Source organism: Haliotis rufescens, unplaced genomic scaffold (assembly GCF_023055435.1).
Source record: "Haliotis rufescens isolate VD_foot unplaced genomic scaffold, xgHalRufe1.0.p SCAF_19, whole genome shotgun sequence".
Taxonomy (NCBI): Eukaryota; Metazoa; Mollusca; class Gastropoda; order Lepetellida; family Haliotidae; genus Haliotis; species Haliotis rufescens.
Genome location: NW_025963879.1, coordinates 22216637 through 22242806, shown reverse-complemented (window position 1 = coordinate 22242806; position 26170 = coordinate 22216637). Strand labels below are relative to the sequence as shown.

At 41.2% G+C, this 26170-nt stretch overlaps 1 protein-coding gene across 2 annotated transcripts in view; it reads left to right on the top strand.

Annotated features, from left to right (window-relative positions):
* Positions 1-26170, top strand: part of LOC124135298 (atrial natriuretic peptide receptor 2-like) — a 57663-nt gene that overhangs the window by 11965 nt on the left and 19528 nt on the right. Inside the window, exon 1 of one of the 2 annotated variants that reach the window (XM_048398997.1) lies at positions 5821-5941. The exons of the other annotated variant lie outside the window; for it this stretch is intronic. The gene's annotated coding sequence lies outside the window, so the exon portion shown is untranslated. Of the gene's footprint in view, positions 1-5820; positions 5942-26170 lie in introns of those variants that run through there. 2 annotated transcript variants of the gene reach the window in all.

Here is a 26170-nt window from a genome sequence, read left to right as displayed (position 1 = left end):
CAGCTGTGGTTGCCCAATCGTCGTTTCAGCACCAGAACCGTCAGGGCGGCTGAAAGCAGCAGAACTGAGTGCTAGACGAGTCATAAAGCGTCCCTTGTTGAGAGATCACCACAAAGCTGCTTGTTTAACGGGTGAATTGCGCGACAGAATTTGAATCTGAGAACTTGGAGACGGATCCATTGGTCAGACGAAAGTCGCTTTCTGCTCCACGTCACTGATGGAAGAACGAGAGTTTGGGGGCACCGGGACACGGCCTTCACCCCCAGGAACATTAAACCGACTGTTGCATACGGCGGGGGCTCGGTATTGGTTTGGGGTGTATCTGTCATGATTGCAAGTTGAATGTGGTCACCATAAGGGGCAACTTAACAGGGGCTCAGTACATCCGGGACGTTTTGAGGCCAGCCGTCGTTCCTCATTTTGACAACCACCCTCTTGCTACTCGACCTCAGTACATGGATGACAATGCCAGGCCTCATCCTTCGCATGCAGTCGTGGATTACACGAGGGCCAAATGCAACAAGAAAACATTGATGCAGAGCATCAAAGTTTCCCGCCATATGTGATGCCTCACAAACGCATAATTATGATGTTACTGAAAGGCATGATGGAGCATAATTATATTAACCACAAATAACACAACGCTGTTGTGGAAAAAAATATTATTTATTTTGAGTATTGGGCAATACAGTTGATACATTTGCATAGGGTAGGTCTATTTAAAAATAGTTTCTTGTTTAAAGCCGCACTCAGCATTATTCCAGCCATATGACGGAGGTCTGTAAATAATCCAGTCTGGACCAGATCATCCAGTGATTGACACCAAGAGCATCGAAATACGCAATTGGAATATGATGTTATGCATCGACCAAATCGGCGAGCCTGACTACCCAATCCTGTTCGTCGCCTCTTACGGCAAGCATAGGTTGCTGAAGACCTATTCTTACCTGGGTCTTTATTTAAAAAGTAGATCGAAGGAAATCGAAGCAATTTCTGGCACAAATGTAAACATGTGGAAATAGTATCAAAACTGCCAACAACATTGGCAGATGCACATACTCAAAAAATAGATCACATTCTCTTTACACTTAGCATTTGGTTATAATAATGTAAATGAAAATACTAAGGGCTCCATATGGCAAAAAAAGTCATACTAGATAAGGTCTTTTTGTCACAACCACAGATGCACATACTCAAAATATTATCACGTAGTTGGAGAACATTTCAATACCGGGACTAATCAATAACGGAGATTCCTCGTCTCTTGTTTTACGTTTTTTGGTCAGTTTTTGTGTGTATTTCTTTCTTTCAAAGAATAGTAATTGTGATCATGATGAGTTGAGTTACTTGTTTTTTTTCTATATACTGTTTTTTATCCAGTGTCAGTAACTGTTGTGGAATGTGGTTTACTTGTAACAATGACTGGTTTGAGTTCATATGATGATGATTGATTGGTTTGTCGTTTAACGCCGCACTCAGTAATATCCCAGCTATATGACGGCGTTCTGTAAATAATCGAGTCTGGACCAGACAATCCAGTGCCTGTAATATCATGAGCATCGATCCACGCAATTGGGATCGACGCCTCTTAAGACAAGCATAGTCGCCTGATATATATACTGTTAAGATGTAACATGACAATTCATCCATACTACTAAACAGAAGTAAAAGCGATTGTCCATTCGGATCAATCTGACCAAGACCATTCCGCTGATGACAGTCAAATAATGCATACGAATCGAAATCCGTAAAAACTGCAATGGAGACATCATTAAAAGTTACCAAAAGTGACGGGGATATCAATATTGCTTTTTGAAATGATTCTTTGAAATTTGTTTCCCCTGCTTCAATATTTGGAGCACCTGTGACGAAGCCATAAAACTGATCTGTTATGTAGACAATATCGCTTGAGGCAGTGGCTGCTGGGAACTGATTATGACCTAAATACTCCTCATAGCCTTCGGTGTTAACTTTGTGGCTGTAGAGAGCTGTGCCTTCATCCAACAGATTATCGAGGTCAGTGGAACACGGTACAGATGCAAATAGATTTGAGCTATGGGACACAAAATATATGAGTGACCAGAGCTACGGCTGTACATTGAATTCCATTAAACGGTTGAAAAATACTACAGCCTTGATGCAAATTCGCTGACACACTCCCCCGATTTTGCTTTGACTTTGCTACCAAACGTTTCACATGTGGTTATGTGCGGTGCACTGATTAAACAAAACACAAGGGGCACTGGGTTAATTCAAAATACGGAATATAACTATTCCAAATATTTCCAGTGAACATGAGCATCCAAACAATCAAAAGTGTGGTATGTAGATTATGGAATTCAGACATATTACATTTAAATTGAGATGTCGTCGTTGTTCATGAATAAGCATATTCAGAACATAATTTTTATTATGCTGTTATTTACGATCTCCGGTGCACAGTTCTTCTTTTGTATGCACCGTGAAAATCAGAAAATTAGTCCTTGAGGAAAAAAGGACATCGGATTACACATGAATGGTTTAATAATGTCAGCTAATGACCAGAAACGGTCAGATGCATCAATTAACTACATAAAGACGATTTTGAAGTATCTCTTATTGCTGGAAAAGAATAGCATCAACATTCGACGCACATGATTTGTATGTTTTGTTTCCGTAAATGCGTGGCTTGAAATTTCAAATAAACCAACATGTCGATATACATGCCACAAATTTAACGTTTCCCGTATACTTCCCCGCCTTAAGGGCTGGGAAGAATAACGACACTGCCTTGGCCAGCAATGAGCCCAGATTTGAACCCCCTTGAACATGTTTGGGATATTCCGGGCCAACGCATTCAGGCACGAGATCCTCATGTACAAGGTTTACGCCAATGCGTCATCCGGGCATGTGGAGGTTATACCCGCTACTTATCTGTTTCGCGTGTCATGTCAAGTAGAGACTTTAAGGAAAATTTTCACATGAAACATCAAACGTACATTGTAACTCGTTTACTTAAGCCTGCCGCTCCATTCTTTTTTGAGGTATTGTCTGAGGTCAAAAACAGTACCTCAATCACAACTCACCAATATCTTCTTTATTTGTTGTCAAATGTTTGTTCTATCCGATAACAGTGGTATCGCCCATCTCCTGTGGTCAGTCACCCCATGCAATGATTTTTGCCATTTGTCATGGTTCAGAAATAGGGGTGTGCTTAACTTTTTTCTTTGTGTATATTTACATACACCACGTCGTTTGTTCTGTTTGTTATCGATGGGGAATCCCCAAACTAAGACACATATTTTACAGCTGCATGAGCGAGTGAGTGAGTGAGTTGGGTTTAACGCTGCTTTTAACAGTATTCCAGTTATATCACAGCGTGTCAGCCTAATGTGAGAATCCCGAAGTCCGTCTCAGACGTTTACCACTTTGGTGAAACCCACGAGCCGGTGTGCTGACAAAGCTAGAAACGTAATCGATTCGAACCAACGACCATAAGATCCTGGCGTTGCCAGGGGACGCTACTCCGTACAGTTGGGCTACCCGTGCATCCACATAGTCATGCAGATCACCCCACACTGATAGGCTCGATGACGTGCCTGATAGCGTGTCAATGTACCCTGACGACGTGAGGCGTGGCTCATAATATTTGGGCGTCAAAGGAAAAGATCATTTGAATGGATCACTGATATAGAATCAGTGATGACACCAGGTGTTCGCGAATAGGGTAAACATGTCCTGCACTGTTGGTAGCATGGGCCTCACACAATTAGCTTGAAAAGGTAAGGGGTTTTATGTTGCCTGACGCCCTGCACCTGCTTGGCAACCAATCCTGGTCGAAAGAAGCAACTCACCTCATAGGAGTGGGTGGTCAGGCTCGCTGACTTGGCTAATGCATGTTTGTTTGTTTGTTGTTTAACGCCGCACTCAGCAATATTCCAGCTATATGACGGCGGTCCGTAAATAATCGAGGCTGGACCAGACAATCCAGTGATTGACATCACGAGCATCGATCCACCCAATTGGGATCGATGACATGCATCAACCAAGACAGCGAGCCTGACTACTCGATCCCGTTGGTCGCCTTTGACGACAAGCATAGTCGCCTTTTACGGCAAGCATGTTGCTGAAGACCTATTCTACCCGGAATGCATGTCATCGTATGACTGTTATGTGGATCGATGCTCATGGTGCTCATCACTGGATTGTCTGGTCCAGAGTCGATTACTTACAGACCGCCGTCATATAGCTGGATCATTGTTTGTCTGGTCAAGATGCGCTTACCCGACGCCGTGATATTGTCAGAATGTTGCTGACAGACGAATCAAACAAAACAAATACAGCGCCTCAGTAATACGTACACCCCGTTGGGTTTCCGGGTTAGAATAGGTCCCCATTATGCTAATGTATAAATTACTTGATTGTCTGGTCCATGCTCATGTATATATATACAGGCCACAGCCATATAGATGGAACATTGATGACAGCGAAAATTAACAAGAAACAACCCAGTAATATTTACTTGACAACAGAGGGGACACAATCGGGATGTTATGTCACTGACAATAGCAAAGCAAGTTGAAATGCTGAAATTGCACAAGCAAATGTCTCGTTTTGCATGGATCGCATGTGCCCCACGCTGTCTCTCGTACCTTTGTCAGGACATAATTTAGTCCACGTGATTAAATAACTATAGCTGATTGGACGAGTGTATATATTTGTCTAGACGGGGATTTAAGAGTAGAAGTTTGTGTAACGGGTTGCTTTGTATGACGCATTGATAACCTTCATTATCAATGCACGTTAACATTTTTTGATTATTTACAGGCTATTGAATTGTTAAGTTAATTCTATTGCAATGTTTGGGTTGATTCTGTTAAATTGTTAAGTTGATTCCAGTGAATTGATGTGTTGATTCTATTGAATTTTTTAATTGATTTTATGGAATTGTACAGGTGGTTCTGTTGAATTGTTGGGTAGATTTTATTGAATCGTTGAGTTGATTCTTTTGAATTGTTCGGTTGATTTTATGGAATCGTTGGGTTGATTCTGATTCAAGTACATTTTTTTTAATTGTTTAATCGAAAATGCGATATCTTACCTTTTGGGGTTATTACACTGAGGAATGGTTCTTTTTACTCAATGACGTGTGCTTCACGAGTGAGTGAAATTTTATGCCGCTGTTAGCAATATTCCAGTAATACTACGGCATGGGACACCAGAAAAGTGCTTCACACATAGTACCCATAAGCGGAGTCGAACCCGGGCATTCAGCGTGACGAGCGAGCGCTTTAACCACAAGACTACCACACCATCCCTGGTGCTGGTGAAGATCCGGGGTAGAATAGGTCTCCAGCAACCCGTGCTTGTCGTTAAAGGCGAGGGTTGGTCGGGTAGTCTAGTGGTTAAAGCGTTCCCTAGTCACGACGAAGACCCGGGTTCGATTCCCGACATGGGTACAATGTGTGAAGCCCATTTCTGGTGTCCCCCGCCATGATATTGTTGGAATATTGCTAAAAGCGGCGTAAAACAATACTCACTCACGTAAAAGGCGATTTAAGGGATCGGGTGGTCAGACTTGACTTGGTTGATGCGTGGATCGATGTTCATGGTGTCAATCACTGGATTGTCTGGTCCAGACCCGATGATTTACAGACCGCCGTCATAAAGATGACATATTGCTAAGTGCGGCGTAAAACAACAAACAAACAAAACAAACAAGCCCACCCCTGGGGCCAATGTACCTGGATTGTTTGAAGGTGGCCTCTATCCTAGTGGTATTATTCTATGCAGCAGACAGTCAGTCAACAGATGTTTGCAGAATAATCAATAAATTCTTCCAACCTATGCTGACGTTCCTCCACGCATGACGCCATATGTGCAATTTTATAACCAAATTTAGGATGGCGTTCTGGAACGAATTATATACGAATGATGTTTCATGGATACCTGTTCGCACATCGTGAGTAGAATTATTTACTGCGCTAGATATTCCTTAAGAGCAATAGGCGACAACGAATTACCTGCTCGCTGCAGTTGTATCTTTGATGTGGGGATGTATCAGAATTGACGCATACCTGTTCATATTGTTTGTGTCTAGTTAGTCTTTGATACCTTCTCACTGTCAAGGTTATATATGTCATGAAAGGCGTATTGTCCTTCATTTGCTCTTAAGTATTCACAAACGTGTCTCTTCCCCTTTAACAGGAAAGGGGAGAGGCGTGTGTAACTCTTTTGGCGAAGCAACGTTGCTATCAGGATAAGATTGCTTGCTGGAGACCCAATCCACCGGCTAATTCACAGTGATTCGAGATTCATGAAGATTTATGTTTGAAGGAGATATTTGGATATGAGATTTCCGCATTATTCTTTTATTTTAATGTTTAGGGCTCAATTATTATTACCAACGTAAACAGGTTCTTCATCTTTTTAATAAATAAATATATAGAAGTGTATTCATGGGTACTTTAACTTGGTCTGCAAGGAAAGGACTTATTTGTTTCTACAACGCGAGCTCATATGTCATTTATTTTAATATAACAGGTGATTGGTTATTGTTTTGGAAAATATGCCGGCCCACCCCTCTGAAAATCACATGGATGCTCCCTTAAATCTTTAAATGTTCCCCCATCTTGCATGGGTTCGATTTCAACATGGATGCGTTATGCTACTATTTGCTAAGGATAAAGGAGTTGCTTGAATATTGGTACAAGCGTCGTAAAATTATACTCACTCACGAACACTGCGTGTTGTATACCTCCCAAATGTGCTCTCAGCAAAAGAGGCCGTAAGAATATCCTTCTGTCAAATATGATGTGTATTTATAATAACCATGCATTTTTAGTTAATTATGCAATGTGAATTTATAATATGTAAATGATAATTATTCATATGTAATTCTAATTGTTGGTGTTTATTATCTCTTTGTAAGTTAGCAGGGTTCAAGTTATTCTATAAAGGTATTTTTTATTAAGTTTCATTAATTTGGTAAAGGATAAATATTTAGATAAATTTGTCGAAATAGTATTGATAACTAATAAGTAACAAACAAACATTAATTGTATTGCGACGGTAAAAAAATACATGAACCGCAGGATTTCTAGTTTTCATATTATTTCACAGGTACTAAACTATAGAACGCGGTTGACAATTATAAGGAGATTTAACCAACACTACCATCAGTCCCGAATGTGATTCCTTCCAAACAATATACCTCAAATCATCTATAAAAGTCCAGTTTCCATCCTTGCCTCGGGAAGATGACCTCAAATATGTATTAATATATTGAATAACATCTTTATCGTGTCTTTTTCTTATTATACTTATATTATTATCATGCAATGCCTAAGCGTTTATGGTTTTAACCCTCCAAACACAATTCTATGTGAAAGCCTACATCTCATGTTTGTTTGTAGTTTAACGCCGCACTCAATAATCTAGTTATATGACGGCGGTCTGTAAATAATCGAATCTGGACCAGACAATCCAGTGATGAGCACCATGAGCATCGATCCACGTAACAGGGATACGTGAGATGCATCAGCCAAGCCAGCGAGCCTGACCACCCACTCCAATGAGTTGCTTCTTGCGACCAGGATTGGTTGCCAAGCAGGTGCAGGGCGTCAGGCAACATAAAAACCCTTACGTTTTCAAGCTAATTGTGTGAGGCGAACACCTGGTGTCATCACTGATTTAATTTCAGTGATCCATTCATATAATTTCGACGGCTATTTTGCCTTTTACGCCCTATGAACCTTTTTCTGCGGATAATCGAAACTGGTTATCTCTGGCGTTGATGCTCTATATCCAGCATGCAAGAGATATAGGACCCGTGAAGATCAGGGGTAGAATAGGTCTTCAGCAACCTATGCTTGTCGTACCTGTGAAGATTAGGAGAAGAATAGGTCTTCAGCAACCCATGCTTGTCGTACCCGTGAAGATCATGAGCAGAATAGGTCTTCAGCAACCCATGTTTGTCGTACCCGTGAAGATCATGGGCAGAATAGGTCTTCAGCAACCCATGTTTGTCGTACCCGTGAAGATCAGGGATTGAATAGGTCTTCAGCAACCTACAACAATGTATGCTTGTCGTACCCGTGAAGATCAGGGGTAGAGTAGGTCTTCAGCAACCCATGCTTGCTTTAAAAGGCGACTACGTTTGTCTAACGGAATCGGGTGGTCAGGCTCGCTGACTTGGTTGATGCATGTCATCTATCCCAATTGCGTGGATCGATGCTCATGATATTAATAACTGGGTTGTCTGGTACAGACTCGATTATTTATACAGACCGTCGTCATATAGCTGGAATATTGCCGAGTGCGGCGTTTAACAACCAACCAACCAGCCACGCTTGCCATAAAAGGTGTATTTGCTTGTCGTTAGAGGCGCCCGAGGGGATCAGGGGGTCAGCTCGGTGACTTGGTTGAAAGCGTCTGATCGTACCCAACGGTATGTAACGTTGCTCATGATATCAATCACAGGATTGTCTGGACTCATTATTTACAGCTTGTCGCCATATAACTGGAATATTTCAGACTTCTGCTCTAAACAACAGACTTACAAATGCTCGGCATAATCACCGGTCATTTTCCCATGCAAAATCCGTTGATGGAACTCAATGAGTATATGCAAACGGTGTATGTATACTGATGAAAACGTAAAGGGAAAAAATTAAATATATAGGTGAGGTGAGGTGAAGTGGGGTTTAACGTCGCGTCCAAGATTATTGCACTTATAAAGCGACGTGCATGTACGTGTGTGTGTTTGTGTGGCTGCTTGTACTAGTCCGGACTGATGCCGATTTATAGTGCTAGCCCACTGAGATACCATGCCGCATTTAACATGAATACCCAACTCAGACACAGTATACTGACTCCGAGCCGACCAGTCCTTGTTTTAGCCCCTTAATGCCGAGCGCCAGACAGGGTAACAACAAGTACCATCTTTTAACGTCTTTTGGTATGACGCGGCGGGGATCAAACCCCGGACCTTCCGCGCTCCCGGCGGACGCTCTACCACTAGACCACGGAGGCGGTCTAAATATATAGGTAGATTAGCTTTACTGTAAGTACATTTGAAATAGCGTGTCAGAATCAAATGTTGACATATATTTGTGTGCACTGTTTACCCATGGGAACCCATGGTACCAAATCACTTACTGTATCTAAACAAAGTCAGGTCCTAGAGAAGTGATACATATAAAGAAGAGAAAATATGGATGTCAACTTCTTATCAAGAGGAACACAGCAATAAGTAATAGGTAATGGAAACTGGGCAAACTGGAGGCCGGGTGTTATTAGCACTGGATGGCAATCGCTTCTTGTAGAGGGATGTTGGTGAAGAGGTCGATGAGGTTAGCTTCTTTCAGCTGGTTGACGAAAGAGGAGTCGCTGATGAAGGATTGTCCATCTTTGCCTGTGTTTGCACTGTGTCCATTACCTGTTACTTATCTATGATAACTTAAACTGGCTTCAATTTGCCCTTTGCTTGTCCATTCCTTTACCTATCAGTGCTAATTACATCCGGCCTCCCGTTTGCCCAGTGTCCATGACCAAAGTACCGGCTTTCACCCTATCAGCGCTAATGACTGTAAAGTGTTGGCTTCCATTACCTATTGCTAATCACCTATCAGCGCCAATCACCTGTTGGCTTCCCTTGTCAGTGTCTACCCTTTGTTATTTTCCACCTTTTGTTATCTTATTGATTTTGTGGTCCTTACATGTACATATATATGCTCTCTGCCTCATGGCATTCATTCGGAACGGAACTAATAAAACGCATCTAAAAACACAATAATCTACCAAATCAAAATCACATAAACAAACAAACATCCACCACACCCAGCTCCCTTAGTTCCCCCCCAACCCCATCGGCATCTATTCCAAATCTCAGAATTCCCAAATTCTATATAAGCAACCCCTAAAGCCTCCTCTTGGGTTGCACAGACCACTTTCGCCCCTTTCCGAAACACATTAAATGGCCTGACCGGGCCCGTGTGCGAAATACGCATCAGTCGGAAAGCGCACGTTAAATCTCCAAAGTAAGTAAGTAAGTAAGAGGCATGCATTCACCCGATGAAGGAGTAAGCATACACTCGGGAACGTTGTGTTCCTCCATAAAGTATTCCAAGTTTTTGTTGAACTTATAAGACAAAAAAACCCATCTATGGTGAAAATCAGATGTATTAATTCCATTTAGAACTTGGCCGAGGGTGGTTAAATATGTGACATAGTGTATATTGTACTCAATGAACATAAAGAAGCAGAGTGACTTAGTACATCTAATTAGATACAGTACGACTGACATGTACTTCACGTAGAATACACCATGTTCTTGTTCAATCGTTATCTACCAAGGTTTGTTAAAAAGATGAATTGGACTTTAAAATGAAACACGCCGAGGGGCATGAGTTGTCCCTCGCACAAACATCAACAGAGACTTGGTAAAATCAATGCTGTTCAGTGGGCTATTGTCTAGTTCATAATGACGCCAAGTGATGCTTAACGTTAAGCGACATGGATATGATGTAACAGAAATTGATATTCTTGCTCGATGCATCTCGTTAATGACTCCCAAAATGAAGATAACGAAAAACAACTTATTAGCAATTAATATTGCTGAGTGCGGCGTTAAGCAACAAACAAACAAACAAACTATTACTAATTAACCTGTCTGAACCCCAGAAGTTCGTGTCTGTTCAATCCGTGCAAGACTTATCAATTCAATTATCTTTTTTCAAAAACAGAACAAAACATTAGGATGTGAGATGCTGCAAGTGTAATTAACTACAAAAATCACTTACACTTCCAATGTTATAGCGCCATTAAGAATAACAACAATAACACATTATAAATTATTTACAGGCAATGTCGACAGTTATTGCACATTACGTTACAAGACCATTTCCAGAATCGTCAGAAATATCTTCTAAAAGCCGAGTCCATTGTTCTATTCCGATTACATCATGAGCATGTGTTTATGTTCTACTGTCAAATAGCATGTGTTTGCCAAAAAGGTGTGCGTATCCTGTCCCACCGGTAGCACTCGTCACAAATGCATTCAAAGGCAAGTCAATTGTTCACCTGAAAAACACAACTAGAGACTTGCATGTACAGGCTTAATTTAGGTCACTGATGCGTCACATTTAGAAATGTCCCCCACATGTCTACCAGAACAATAACTCTTCGCAACATATGATTTGCTCCTGGTATATGTGGGGTGCAGCTTCAATAAATTCATTGGCGATAAGTCGTTCAGAATATACAATGTATTTATACACGTAGGTAATATATTTAACTAAAAACTCTTCCATTTCCAAGTTTAAAGCGCCATTAATGATAAAAACAATGGCGCATTACAAATTATTTACAGAACGTTGTTAACAGTTGTTACACATCATGTCCAGTCTATTGCGTCCGTAATGGTTTGTTTGTTTGTTTGTTTGTTGTTTAACGCCGTTTATTCCAGCTTTATGACGGCGGTCTATAAATAATCGAGTCTGGACCAAACAATACAGTGATTGACATCATATGCATCGATCCACGCAATTGGGATACGATGACATACATCAACCAAGTCAGCGAGCCTGACCTCCCGATCCCGTTAGTCGCCTATTACGACAAGCATGGCACGCTGAAGATCTATTCTCTACCCTGTTCTTCACAGGGCCTGATATCTTATAGACATATAATACACACAAAGAAAACAGTTAAGCACACCCTAATATATTTCGTTATTGTTTGGTCCCAATATTTGTAACAGTTACGGGAAGAGTTATGTTTTCTCGAGATGATGTAATTAGTTATGCGTGACGGCAAGCATGGTTTGCTGAAGACCTATTCTACCCCGGATCTTCGCGGGTCCAGTAATGGGTTGAATAAGGGCGGTTGCCTGATTTGAAACCTGCAGCTCTACCTTGAAAATTGTGTTTGCCTCCATTCCCTCATGGCGAACTAACAGCAAACTCTTTGATGTTACGTGTAAACATTATTGTCACATGAGTTCTAGCCAATGGTTTGGGTAAGGTGCTAACTTGATTTGGTTGGTTGGTTTCTTGTTTAACGCCGCTCTCAGCAATATTCCAGCTATATGACGGCGGTCTGTAAAAAATCGAGTCTGGACATCCGGTGATTAATATCATGAGCATCGATCCACGCAATTGGGGTCGATGACATGGTCAGCGAGCCTGACCACCCGATCCCGTTAGTCGCCTTTTACGACAAGCAAAGTCGCCTTTCAGAGCAAGTATGGGTTGCTGAAGATTTGTTCTACCCCGGATCTTCACGGGTCTGCTAATTTGAATAAGGAATATTCGTTATAACAAATATATATTTCTGTAAATCGCTTTTACTCAAAATAATACATCACAGTCACTGAAAGAGTGTATCAGAGAGCTGAGTATAGCTTGTAAAAACATTTACGTGGACATGTCTGAAGAAAATGAAGCAACCCTTGCAAACATAATTCCAAAAACGAATGTACCTAGAATATAGGCTGCTTGGGTTGTATACTCCCAAGGAAGTTGAGAAGGATCGACTTTACGGATCCACTGAGCAGATACCAGTGTCTGGATAAGTATGGTACTAGATAATAATGATAATGATAATAATAATAATAATAATAATAATAATAATAATAATGATGATGATGATGATGATGATGATGATGATGATGATGATAATAATGAAAACAAGGTATTCCACAGTTTCCGTAAACGAGCCAAGGATGTGGGACATAATCTCAATGTCAGTGTTGATTTTGTTGATGGTTCTGTCCTGCTGGACGGTACAGAAATGAGTGTCAACCAAGTAAAGTGCCATATCAAATCAGCCCAGACTCAGTTTTTCAAGGAAAGGCTATCTGAACGACCACTGCATCGAGCTTATGTGCAGTGTGTTGAGAAAGTCAGCAACCCTGCAGATTCCTTCGTTTGGATGAGGTCGGCTGGCCTGAAAAGTGAAACAGAAGGCTTTCTGTTTGCTGCTCAGGACTAGTCACTTCCCACTCGAAATCGTCAATGTGTGTTTTTGCATCAAAATATAAATATGAAATGTAGATAATGTAATGAATTAAGTGAGACTGTCCAACACATTGTCAGTGGATGCCAAACACAGTATCTTAAGCGACTTGGTGGAGTGGCTCAATCATTTTATTAACGTCTTCGCCATGCTTGTGGTTTTGACACAGAGGTCCATCCATGGTACGACCCAGAATATGCAGAGGGCGTCATGGAAAATGATGAATACAAAATTCTTAGGAATAAGCCCGTATACAGCCTCAGACCTATCCAGGCGAACAAACCTGATCTTCTCCGTTTAGATAATCCAATGAAATCATTTATATTATTGAATTTTCTGTCCCTTTTGACACTAATGTGACTGACAAGATTGAGGAAAAACATGGCGAATATGCAGACCTCGCTTTCGAAATGTCACGCTTGCATCCCAAGTGCCAAGTTGTGCCTCTTTACGTCAAAGTGTAATGTAATTTCTTTCGTGTTTCCCATTTGACAAGTATTGTCGTAAATGCTTGAAGACCGCCTCCGCGGTCTAGTTGTAGAGCAAAATACGTTTAGAGATGGAACTCTGCCTGGTGCTCGGCATCAAGGGGCTAAGAATGGACTGGTCAGCTAGGAGTCAGTATACTGTGTCTGAGTAGGGTATTCATGTTAAACTCACACATACACACACACACACACACACACACACACACACACACACACACACACACACACACACACACACACACACACACACACACACACGTGCATGCATGTCGACATGTAAGTGCAATAATCTTCTCACCTCACCTCACCTCACCTCACCTCACCTCATTTGCTTGGAACACTCCATGAACCGGGGCCCACACATATTGGGAGACTAGTGGTGTAGTAGATAGATCGCGATCGTCTGCCAGGTGAGCGAAAGGTCGATGGTTCGATTCCCCCTCGCGCCATACCAAAAGAAGTTAAAATATTGCACTTTGTGTTACCCTGCCTGGTGTTCGGCATTAAAGGGCTGAGGACTGATAGGCACGGAGCATACTGTGTATGATCGGGGTATCCATATTAAACTGCGGCATGGGATCTCATCAGTGGGTTAGCACTATGAAATCGGCATTCTTTTATCATCGACCTAGTCAGATGTACGGCGAGTTGATCAGCATCTTCATGAGGCAAGGGAGTTAACTGACCATAAGTCCAGTTTCCACCCTTGCCGAACTAGGCTGGTACTATGGAGTTACATTTTGGCTGGACTAACGAGTCTATGCATAGTCCGACCGCCTCCGTGGTCTAGTGGTAGAGCGTCCGCCCGGAGAGCGGAAGGTCCGGGGTTCGATCCCCGGCCGCGTCATACCAAAAGACGTTAAAAGATGGTACTTGTTGTTACCCTGTCTGGCGCTCGGCATTAAGGTGCTAAAACAAGGACTGGTCGGCTCGGAGTATACTGTGTCTGAGTGGAGTATTCATGTTAAACTGCGGCATGGTATCTCAGTGAGCTAGCACTATAAATCGGCATCAGTCCGTACAAGCAGCCACACAAACACGCACACGTACATGCACGTCGTTATATAAGTGCAATAATCTTGGACGCGACGTTAAACCCCATTTCACCTCACCTCACCTATGCATAGTCCATTCAAAATCGCGCAACGAAATCGAAATCCGGTTCGTAAACTGTCATGAAGATATCGGGCGATTCCAGGGTTTGCAAAGCATCTGCACCGCCCGGTCGTTGTCAACAGATATTTTCTAAATCTATTCATGTTTTTAATCAAGTCGCTCACGTGATTTGATGCACTTCGCGATGTAAGACTCCTTTGATCACAATATAGATCTTGATTATCGAACAGATCGTATTGACTGGGCGCCGCCATTTTGTTTGAAGCAAATGCAAGTGATACGAGAGGTGGAAGGAGAGGCATGGAAGGGACATAACTCGTAATAGCCATAGGTGGCGCTACGATCGATCGCAGGAAATCCAGGCTAGTTCGGCAAGGGTGGAAACTGGACTTTTAAAGTCCGTTAACTCTCTTGCCTCGGGAAGATGGTTGATCAGCGACCTAGTCAGATGCACAGCGAGTTGATCAGAGATCTAGTGAGATGCAGGGCGTTGCTGTTTTAAGCAATGGGGACACGGGTCTTATGTTATTTTTATGTACAGAACGGTATATCTATTATACCTGTATATACCTTGTATTTCTTTCGTAAGCCCGTATAACTCGCATGCGAAACGCTGGCATTCAACCTATACAAATACAATTGATAGTGAGATTCACGGCGAGTGGATTAGCGACCTAGTGAGATGCAGGGCGAGTTGATCAGCGTCCTAGAGAGATGTAGGGCGAGCTGATCAGCGACCTAGTGAGATATAGGGCGAGTGGATTAGCGACCTAGTGAGATGTAGGGCGAGCTGATCAGCGACCTAGTGAGATGTAGGGCGAGTGGATTAGCGACCTAGTGAGATGTAGGGCGAGCTGATCAGCGACCTAGTGAGATGTAGGGCGAGTTGATCAGCGACCTAGTGAGATGTAGGGCGAGTTGATCAGCGACCTAGTGAGATGCAGGGCGAGCTGATCAGCGACCTAGTGAGATGTAGGGCGAGCTGATCAGCGATCCAATGAGATGTACAGCTAGTTGATCAGTAAGCAAGTGGGATGCACGCCAAGTTGATCAGCGACCTAGTGAGGTTTACGGTGAGTTGATCAGCGACCTGAAGGGATGCACGGCGAGTTGACCAGCGACCGAGTGAGAAGCAGGGCGTTGCTTTTTTAAGCAATGGGTGAGTGAGTGAGTGAGTGAGTATGGTTTTGAGCCGCTTTTAGCAATATTCCAGCAATATCACGGCGGGGGACACCAGACATGAGCTTCACACATCGTACCCATGTCGGGAATCGAACCCGGGTCTTCGGCATGACGAGCGAACGCTTTAACCACTAGGCTACCCGGCCGCCCCTTTAAGCAATTGGGATACGGGTCTTATGTTATTGTTTTGTATAGAGCGGTATATCTATTATACCTGGATATACCGCTTTATACAAAACAATAGCATAAGACCCGTGTATAGCTATTATACCTGGATATACATTGTATTCTATCGTTAGCTCGTATAACTCGCATTGTAAACGCATGCATTCTACCTATACAAATAAAATTTATTCCTGTTCCATAGCCGTTCCCTTGATTGTTCTAATTGTTTGTGAGATTAAATGCTATTTTTCTGCAGGAGATTATGGAAGCTCTGCTTGTGCTTCTTTTTCATTCAGAAGCAATGCAATATGTTGTAACCATGGCAACTGTTGTGTCATGAGGCTGTGGGTCGCTAAGATGCAGACGTTTCTAATTAAGTCGGGACTGAAGCTGTGAAAAACACGATGATTGGTAAAACGATACGCCAAATGTCAAATTCTATTTTCTTAGAGGATATCTCTTCAAACTTAATCATGTCATTGTCACATCGTGCATGGTTCTAGTGTTCGTTGTGTGATAGTCCACATGGTCTCGCGCTTGTGGTGTGATAGTCCACATGGACTCGCGCTTGTGGTGTGATAGTTGACATGAACTCGGTGCTTGTGGTGTGATAGTACACATGGACTCGGTGCTTGTGGTGTGATAGTCCACATGGTCTCGCGCTTGTGGTGTGATAGTCCACATGGACTCGCGCTTGTGGTGTGATAGTTGACATGAACTCGGTGCTTGTGGTGTGATAGTTGACATGAACTCGGTGCTTGTGGTGTGATAGTCCACATGGACTCGGTGCTTGTGGTTTGATAGTCCACATGGCCTCGCGCTTGTGGTGTGATAGTCCACATGGACTCGCGCTTGTGGTGTGATAGTTGACATGAACTCGGTGCTTGTGGTGTGATAGTACACATGGACTCGGTGCTTGTGGTGTGATAGTCCACATGGTCTCGCGCTTGTGGTGTGATAGTCCACATGGACTCGCGCTTGTGGTGTGATAGTTGACATGAACTCGGTGCTTGTGGTGTGATAGTCCACATGGACTCGGTGCTTGTGGTGTGATAGTACACATGGACTCGGTGCTTGTGGTGTGATAGTTGACATGGACTCGGTGCTTGTGGTGTGATAGTACACATGGACTCGGTGCTTGTGGTGTGATAGTCCACATGGACTCGGTGCTTGTGGTGTGATAGTACACATGGACTCGGTGCTTGTGGTGTGATAGTCCACATGGACTCGGTGCTTGTGGTGTGATAGTACACATGGACTCGGTGCTTGTGGTGTGATAGTACACATGGACTCGGTGCTTGTGGTGTGATAGTACACATGGACTCGGTGCTTGTGGTGTGATAGTACACATGGACTCGGTGCTTGTGGTGTGATAGTCCACATGGACTCGGTGCTTGTGGTGTGATAGTACACATGGACTCGGTGCTTGTGGTGTGATAGTCCACATGGACTCGGTGCTTGTGGTGTGATAGTACACGTGGACTCGGTGCTTGTGGTGTGATAGTCGACATGAGCTAGGTGCTCGTGGTGTCATGGTCGACGTGGAGTCGCTCCAGTATCTGCACGTGTGTTAATAAAAAAAAATTGATATGTTTTAATGGGACTGAACTTCCGATCCTGTGAAAGAAAAACATGATTTAGCGAGACTTCTGCTGTATATGATGTTGAAATCTCAAGTTCTGCCTAAGGGGTGCTATTATTTAAAAACTGACCTTCACTTTGTGTGAGTTCATTGAAGTGTGAACCTTCATAGAGTGAGGGCCAAACTGTATGAACGTTCAAGCTTGCGACGACGTTCATACAATGTTTGGCCCTCACTCTATGAAGGTTCATACTCCAATGAACTCACACAAAGTGAAAGTCAATTCTTATAAAAATAAATTTTCACAATTTCTTACCTCAAAGGATGAAGGCCAAGATCTAAACACAATTTTATTTAGTACGTGTGACTTCATGTTTACACTGACAGCCATACAACAACCAGCTATATCTTCGAATAAAATAGTTCCTCAAAAAGAGAGTTGACATGAGCGTATGGATGCATAACTTGCTCTTCAGAAACATCTTACACAACACATGTGTTCAAAAAATATTACCATTAGATGAGAAACGTCTGTAAAGAACTACCTCAGTAAGTCAGTCACAATGGCAGCGCGTCGTAATACATTTACATCAAGTACAAGACGTCAAAATGGCCGACACGATAAACGTGACGGGAGAGATTTCCGAAGTTGTTAATGAACCTGTGGCGGTTACATGTGTTAGTCATCATTGATCAACTGGCCAATTATTGAAAGGTGATGAAAGATGTGTGAAACAGACACTAAGGTAAATTCATAGATTGCTGGCGACGGTCACTGTCAGCCTAGACACGGTACATATCATTGGACCATCCTGGACCTATCTGATATTTGAAAGGCTGGCATGATATCATATCATATCATATCATATCATATCATATCATATCATATCATATCATTTATTATCATTTATTATATTATATTATATTATATTATATTATATTATATTATATTATATTATATTATATTATATTATATTATATTATATTATATTATATGAAAGTGAGTGAGTGAGTTAGCTTTTACGACGCTTTTAGCAATATTTCAGAACAGGACGCAAGACATGGACTTCACATATTGTACCAATCTCATTAAAATCAGATCGTAGTTCTCGCTGCTGCTAAACAAAGATCTGAGGATACCCTAATACAGGTCACGTCAGACCGACCTTTCGCGAACTTTGACCGACCAATGGAATGACTGACAAGAAGTCGACATTAGCCAATTAGAAGGCAGCTTTCTCGTGCTTCACGGCACTAATGTCAAATTGGCGACAACGCTTCGAAAGATATTTTGACAAATTCTCGATTAAAAATTTGAAACCTGAACAAAAGAACATTCTGGAATGGCTTATAGATGGTATAAATTGTATGGATTCAGTCGTAAATCCCGTAACTATCGTTCGAAATACCCCGTGTTAACATTTCCGAGGTTGCATGATTAGGAATCACATTCCGAATGTCGATTCCATGATCTGGTAAACGTCGGACGCTCTGATTGGTTGGATGAAAGGTCGTTCTGACGTGACCCCTAATGGGATGTCCTCAGATCTTTGTTTAGCGGTTGCAAGAACTAAGATATGATTTTAATGAGATTGCATATTGTACACATGTAGGGAATCAAACCAGGGTCTTGAGCAAACACTTTAACCTCTAGACTTAACCACCGTATCTATTATTATTTAAATACGTGACCATGTACTGTAGACAACGCACCACTTAGGGCCATGGGCGACCGATAGGGCATTTGACATGAGTGAGTGAGTGAGTGAGTGAGTGAGTGAGTGAGTTTGGTTTTACGCCGCTTTTAGCAATATTCCAGCAATATCACGGCGGGGGACACTAGAAAGGGGCGCTTTTGACATGAAGGCTCACCTTTGTATTTTATTGACGTTTATTAACATTTCTCTATCCTCAACGTGCTACTGCCATAGGCTGATCTGTTTACAGGAAGAATTTCATTGTTAATATACAGCAATATCAATCAACAATAACACCATATCAAATAAATAATCAATAAACAATCTACTTTATTTCAAGAAACAATAAACAGCAATATTAAAAAACAATAACTTTTATGTCAATAAACGATAGACAGTTATGTCAATGAACAATAAATACAAAGCATCACAATGAATAATAAACAGCCATAGCAATAAATAATAAGGAGAATATGAATAAACAATATGCATGACACCATATTAATAAACAAAAATAGCAAAGCAATAAAATAAACAACATAAATAAACAATAAAAAGGATATCAATAAAAAAATAATATCAATAAACAATAAACAGCAATATTAATAAAGAATAAAGAGCATATGAATAAACAATATTCATTACACCATATCAATGAACAATAAACAGCAATATCAGCTGAGCAACTAAACAACATAAACAAACATAAAGCATATCAATCAGTAAGTAACAGCAATAACAATAAACGACAATATCAATAAACAGCAATATCAACAAACAATAAATAGAGGTCATCACGCGTTTGTGTTCTTAGATGGTAAATATCCTGTATTGGAACTAAACATTGTATTTAGTGAGCCTTTTCAATAGACATGTCACATTAACAAACACGGGACCCGTGAATATCCAGGTTAGAATAGGTCTTCAGCAACCCTTGCTTGCAGTAAAAGGCGACGTTGCTTGTCGTAAGAGGCGACTAACGGGATCGGGTGGTCAGGCTCGCTGACTTGGTTGATGCATGTCATCGTATCAGGGCGTGGATCGATGCTCATGATGTCATCCACTGAATTATCTGGTCCAGACTCGATTATTTACAGACCGCCGTCATAAAGCTTGAATATTGCTGAGAGCTGCGTTTAACAACAAACAAACAAACACAGAATATCAATTAATACTACATTGCATACCAATAACAGCTTTTCAATAAACAACATATAAATAAACACCATATAATAAACAATAAACATCACATCATATCAATAAACAAAAAACAGCTTGACACCTGTAGTATTTGCTAGCGGCAGAATGTTAAGATCACTGATACCCTTTCTTTCTTAAAGAAGGAGCCAAACATTTTTTTGGGACATCCTACCTGTCTTTTTTTAATACCGGGAGACTAGCATTGATCAATGGCGGGGCTTATAAACATAGTTCACTCAGCACAGATAATCCGCAATTCCGGTAGGTTATTTAGTGCGTTCAATTGGTCCCGACCTAGCACCCATCTAGCTCCACATTGTTAAGCACTGATAGGCTGTCATAGCATTGTCTTCTCCAGAGTCTTCACTATCCAGTCGCTGCATCATGACACAATGATTTGTTTTCTTTGATAGAGTTTCCACAATTGTCATCACCGTACTGTTATTTCTATCAAATCTCGGTTGAAATGATTCACGGGAGTTGAACCATAATGAAAATCAATATGATTGGACGTTTCTAGAGTTTCACAACAAATCAGAATCGATCCGCATGGTGTCAGTTCGTAATGTAAATAATAATGTAATGCATCCGTTATTGTACGCCCTATTTCTTTATTTCCCATTTTGAAACCAACTGCAAAATTGGTTAATGGACGATTGTTCAGATTTATTTCTAATTGATAATGTTGCTAAAACATTCATAGAAACAGTATTCCTTTGCGATATTCAGGGAACTGGTTGGTAAAGAATATTCAACGGCATGTAGTCAATGAGAAAGGGCGTGTTTTCCACTTTTAGCAATATCACTACTGGGGACAAATGAAATGAACTTGTTGGCCATGATGGGAATCGAACCCGAAACTTGGCGTGACTACGAACGAACACTTTAACCAGTAAGCTTTCCCACCACCTTTCAATTGCTTGTGGAATCTATGATTATGAAGTGATAGGTATGATTGACGAAATCACACTGAAGCTCAACATGATGGCGCGGTACCAAACAAAACACTTGAAAATTGGATTCGACCAAAATATTACAAACGTTATCAAAGCGTTACTAAGCTGAGAACAGTGCGACCCAGGACTCGCCAAAACACTGCCAACTTAAGGTTCGAAATATAACTATGATACCCGTCTCAATTACATGTACATCACCTCCGAAAGGCCATTTCTTGTTTGTTTCGTTCTAGCCACCATCAAATAAAGTGAGTGAGTGAGTGAGTTTGGTTTTACGCCGCTTTTAGCAATATTCCAGCAATATCACGGCGGGGGACACTAGAAATGGGCGCTTTTGACATGAAGGTTCACCTTTGTATTTTATTGACGTTTATTAACATTTCTCTATCCTCAACGTGCTACTGCCATAGGCTGATCTGTTTACAGGAAGAATTTCATTGTTAATATACAGCAATATCAATCAACAATAAACACAATATCAAATAAATAATCAATAAACAATCTACTTTATTTCAAGAAACAATAAACAGCAATATTAAAAAACAATAACTTTTATGTCAATAAACGATAGACAGTTATGTCAATGAACAATAAATACAAAGCATCACAATGAATAATAAACAGCCATAGCAATAAATAATAAGGAGAATATGAATAAACAATATGCATGACACCATATTAATAAACAAAAATAGCAAAGCAATAAAATAAACAACATAAATAAACAATAAAAAGGATATCAATAAAAAAATAACAGCAATATCAATAAACAATAAACAGCAATATCAATAAATAATAAACAGCAATATTAATAAAGAATAAAGAGCATATGAATAAACAATATTCATTACACAATATAAATGAACAATAAACAGCAATACCAGCTGAGCAATAAGCAACATAAACAAACATAGAGCATATCAATCAGTAAGTAACAGCAATAACAATAAACGACAATATCAATAAACAGCAATATCAACAAACAATAAATAGAGGTCATCACGCGGATGTGTTCTGAGATGGTAAATATCCTGTATTGGAACTAAACATTGTATTTAGTGAGCCTTTTCAATAGACATGTCACATTAACAAACACGGGACCCGTGAATATCCAGGTTAGAATAGGTCTTCAGCAACCCTTGCTTTCAGTAAAAGGCGACGATGCTTGTAAGAGGCGACTAACGGGATCGGGTGGTCAGGCTCGCTGACTTGGTTGATGCATGTCATCGTATCAGGGCGTGGATTGATGCTCATGATGTCATCCACTGAATTATCTGGTCCAGACTCGATTATTTACAGACCGCCGTCATAAAGCTTGAATATTGCTGAGAGCTGCGTTAAACAACAAACAAACAAACACAGAATATCAATTAATACTACATTGCATACCAATAACAGCTTTTCAATAAACAACATATAAATAAACACCATATAAAAAACAATAAACATCACATCATATCAATAAACAAAAACAGCTTGACACCTGTAGTATTTGCTAGCGGCAGAATGTTAAGATCACTGATACCCTTTCTTCCTTAAAGAAGGAGCCAAACATTTTTTTGGGACATCCTACCTGTCTTTTTTAATACCGGGAGACTAGCATTGATCAATGGCGGGGCTTATAAACATAGTTCACTCAGCACAGATAATCCGCAATTCCGGTAGGTTATTCAGTGCGTTCAATTGGTCCCGACCTAGCACCCATCTAGCTCCACATTGTTAAGCACTGATAGGCTGTCATAGCATTGTCTTCTCCAGAGTCTTCACTATCCAGTCGCTGCATCATGACACAATGATTTGTTTTCTTTGATAGAGTTTCCACAATTGTCATCACCGTACTGTTATTTCTATCAAATCTCGGTTGAAATGATTCACGGGAGTTGAACCATAATGAAAATCAATATGATTAGACGTTTCTAGAGTTTCACAACAAATCAGAATCGATCCGCATGGTGTCAGTTCGTAATGTAAATAATAATGTAATGCATCCGTTATTGTACGCCCTATTTCTTTATTTCCCATTTTGAAACCAACTGCAAAATTGGTTAATGGACGATTGTTCAGATTTATTTCTAATTGATAATGTTGCTAAAACATTCATAGAAACAGTATTCCTTTGCGATATTCAGGGAACTGGTTGGTAAAGAATATTCAACGGCATGTAGTCAATGAGAAAGGGCGTGTTTTCCACTTTTAGCAATATCACTACTGGGGACAAATGAAATGAACTTGTTGGCCATGATGGGAATCGAACCCGAAACTTGGCGTGACTACGAACGAACACTTTAACCAGTAAGCTTTCCCACCACCTTTCAATTGCTTGTGGAATCTATGATTATGAAGTGATAGGTATGATTGACGAAATCACACTGAAGCTCAACATGATGGCGCGGTACCAAACAAAACACTTGAAAATTGGATTCGACCAAAATATTACAAACGTTATCAAAGCGTTACTAAGCTGAGAACAGTGCGACCCAGGACTCGCCAAAACACTGCCAACTTAAGGTTCGAAATATAACTATGATACCCGTGTCAATTACATGTACATCACCTCCGAAAGGCCATTTCTTGTTTGTTTCGTTCTAGCCACCATCAAATAAAGCGAGTGAGTGAGTGAGTTTGGTTTTACGCCGCTTTTAACAGTATTCCAGTTATATCAAGACGTGTCAGCTTAATGTGGGAGGAAAGCCCGAAGTGATGCAGGTCTCAGACGATTACCACTTCGGTGAAACCCACGAGCACGGGTATGGTGCTGACAAACCTAGAAACATAATCGGGGCGAACCGGGATTCGAACCCACAATCATAGGTTTCTGGCGTGCCGAAGGGATCCGTTGTGATGTAACTAAAATACGGTTCAAAGCCTTTCCACTCACTCATTCACATTCCATAGTATGATTATCGTGAAATGTGTATATTTTCACTCTCAGTTAATATACTAAATTCTGAAACAATCATAATCGTTCGTTAGTTTATGCATTTTCATATACGTAATAATAGATTCTAAAAATATTATCAACTATTGATGTGCCCTGGGGTAGACGTGTGATGTGTGGACTCGTTTAAAGGGATGCTTGATGACGGCTATTGATGTTTCTCCATTAGTTTGATGATATTTATAGGCCAGCTGTTTCAGATATTATTGATACAGTAACAATGCATCAGGACTGACCCTTTCAACTGACAATACTGTAATCATTGTGGATGCTATTTAGTCAATGCAACGTTTACTTCTAAAGGGTATTTGTTCAGATTTATTATTAAAAAAACATATTTTACCGACAGCGTCAACAAAGTGATCCACGTTATTTATCATCATTATTGAAGCATTATGAAAATATCCTTAGATGCGAGTTATGGTTAACAACAACAAAAACATCAACAACAACAACAATCATCATCATCATCATCATCATCATCATCATCACAATAATTATAATAATCACAATAATCATAATAATCATAATGATCATAATAAGCATAGGCCATTTACATTGCGGATATTACCATACCACACGGGCATGCTCAAAGCGTTATTATTACCCCGGTGACTGGAACAGTGTGCACTCAACAATCATTTTCAGCTTCCTGGGGAGTATACAACCCAAGCTTCCTGTTAGGCGCTAAAACGTTTACCATCCTCATCCTACCGGGTACCCATTCACTGCTGGGTGAACAGAAGTATAGTCGCTATTCACCCTGAGTGTGTTCCTAGGCTTTTCAGTAGTACTATGCCCGTGATCATGGGTTCAGCAAAGTCGTAATGTCTAAGAGCTGCATCACTTCGGGCCCCCCTTCAACAAGCCGTCACGTGACTGAAATACTGTTCAACGCGGCTACCAAGCTCATTGACTCACTCTGATTCCCAAAAACAATCAATGATTGTTGCCAAGAACGCCCGCCTCATTAAATAGCTTTACTTCAATTGTCGCGAAACAGGACCCTCCAGAGAATAGGGTTTGTCGCAGGGTATGTTTAATTCACAGATAAATTTACCAACCTCCTCCCAGAGACGTGCTCCTCTGGTTGTTGGGTCACTGGATTTGTACTGTCATGGCCTTTGTAAAGAATTTCAAAAAGTTTTAGGCCATACGTATGTAGGATATTTCCAAATCTGATGATGTCTGATATAAGTACCTATTTTGACTTGTACAAATGTATTTTTCAGGTAAAAAATTGGCTTGCCTTTTATGAGGGGGCAGTGGGGTAGCCAAGTGGTTTAAACGTTCACTCGCCACGCCAAAGAACCGGGTTCGGTTCCCCACATGGGCACAATGCGTGAAGCCGTTTTCTGTTTTTTTCCCGCCATAGCTTAGCTTGTCACGCTGAAGACCCGGGTTGGATCGCCAACATGGTATGATGTGTGAGTGAGTGAGTGAGTGAGTGAGTGAGTTCGGTTTAACGCCGCTTTTAACATTATTCCAGTTCTATCACGGCGTGTCAGCTTAATTTGGGAGGAAAGCCCGAAGTGATGCAGGTCTCAGACGTTTACCACTTCGGTGAAACCCACGAGCACAGGTATGGTGCTGACAAACCTAGAAACATAATCGGGGCGAACCGGGATTTGAACCCACATTCATAGGTTTCTGGCGTGCCCAAGGGACGCAACTCTGCACAGCGAATCGCGGCGCCTTAGACGACTGGGCCACCCGTGCCCCCTGGTATGATGTGTGAAGCCCCGCCGTGATATTCCTGGAATATTGCTAAAAGAGGCGTAAAACTATACACACTCACTCACAGTTTGTGACGGGGCGGCCGGGTAGCCTAGTGGTTAAAGCGTTCGCTC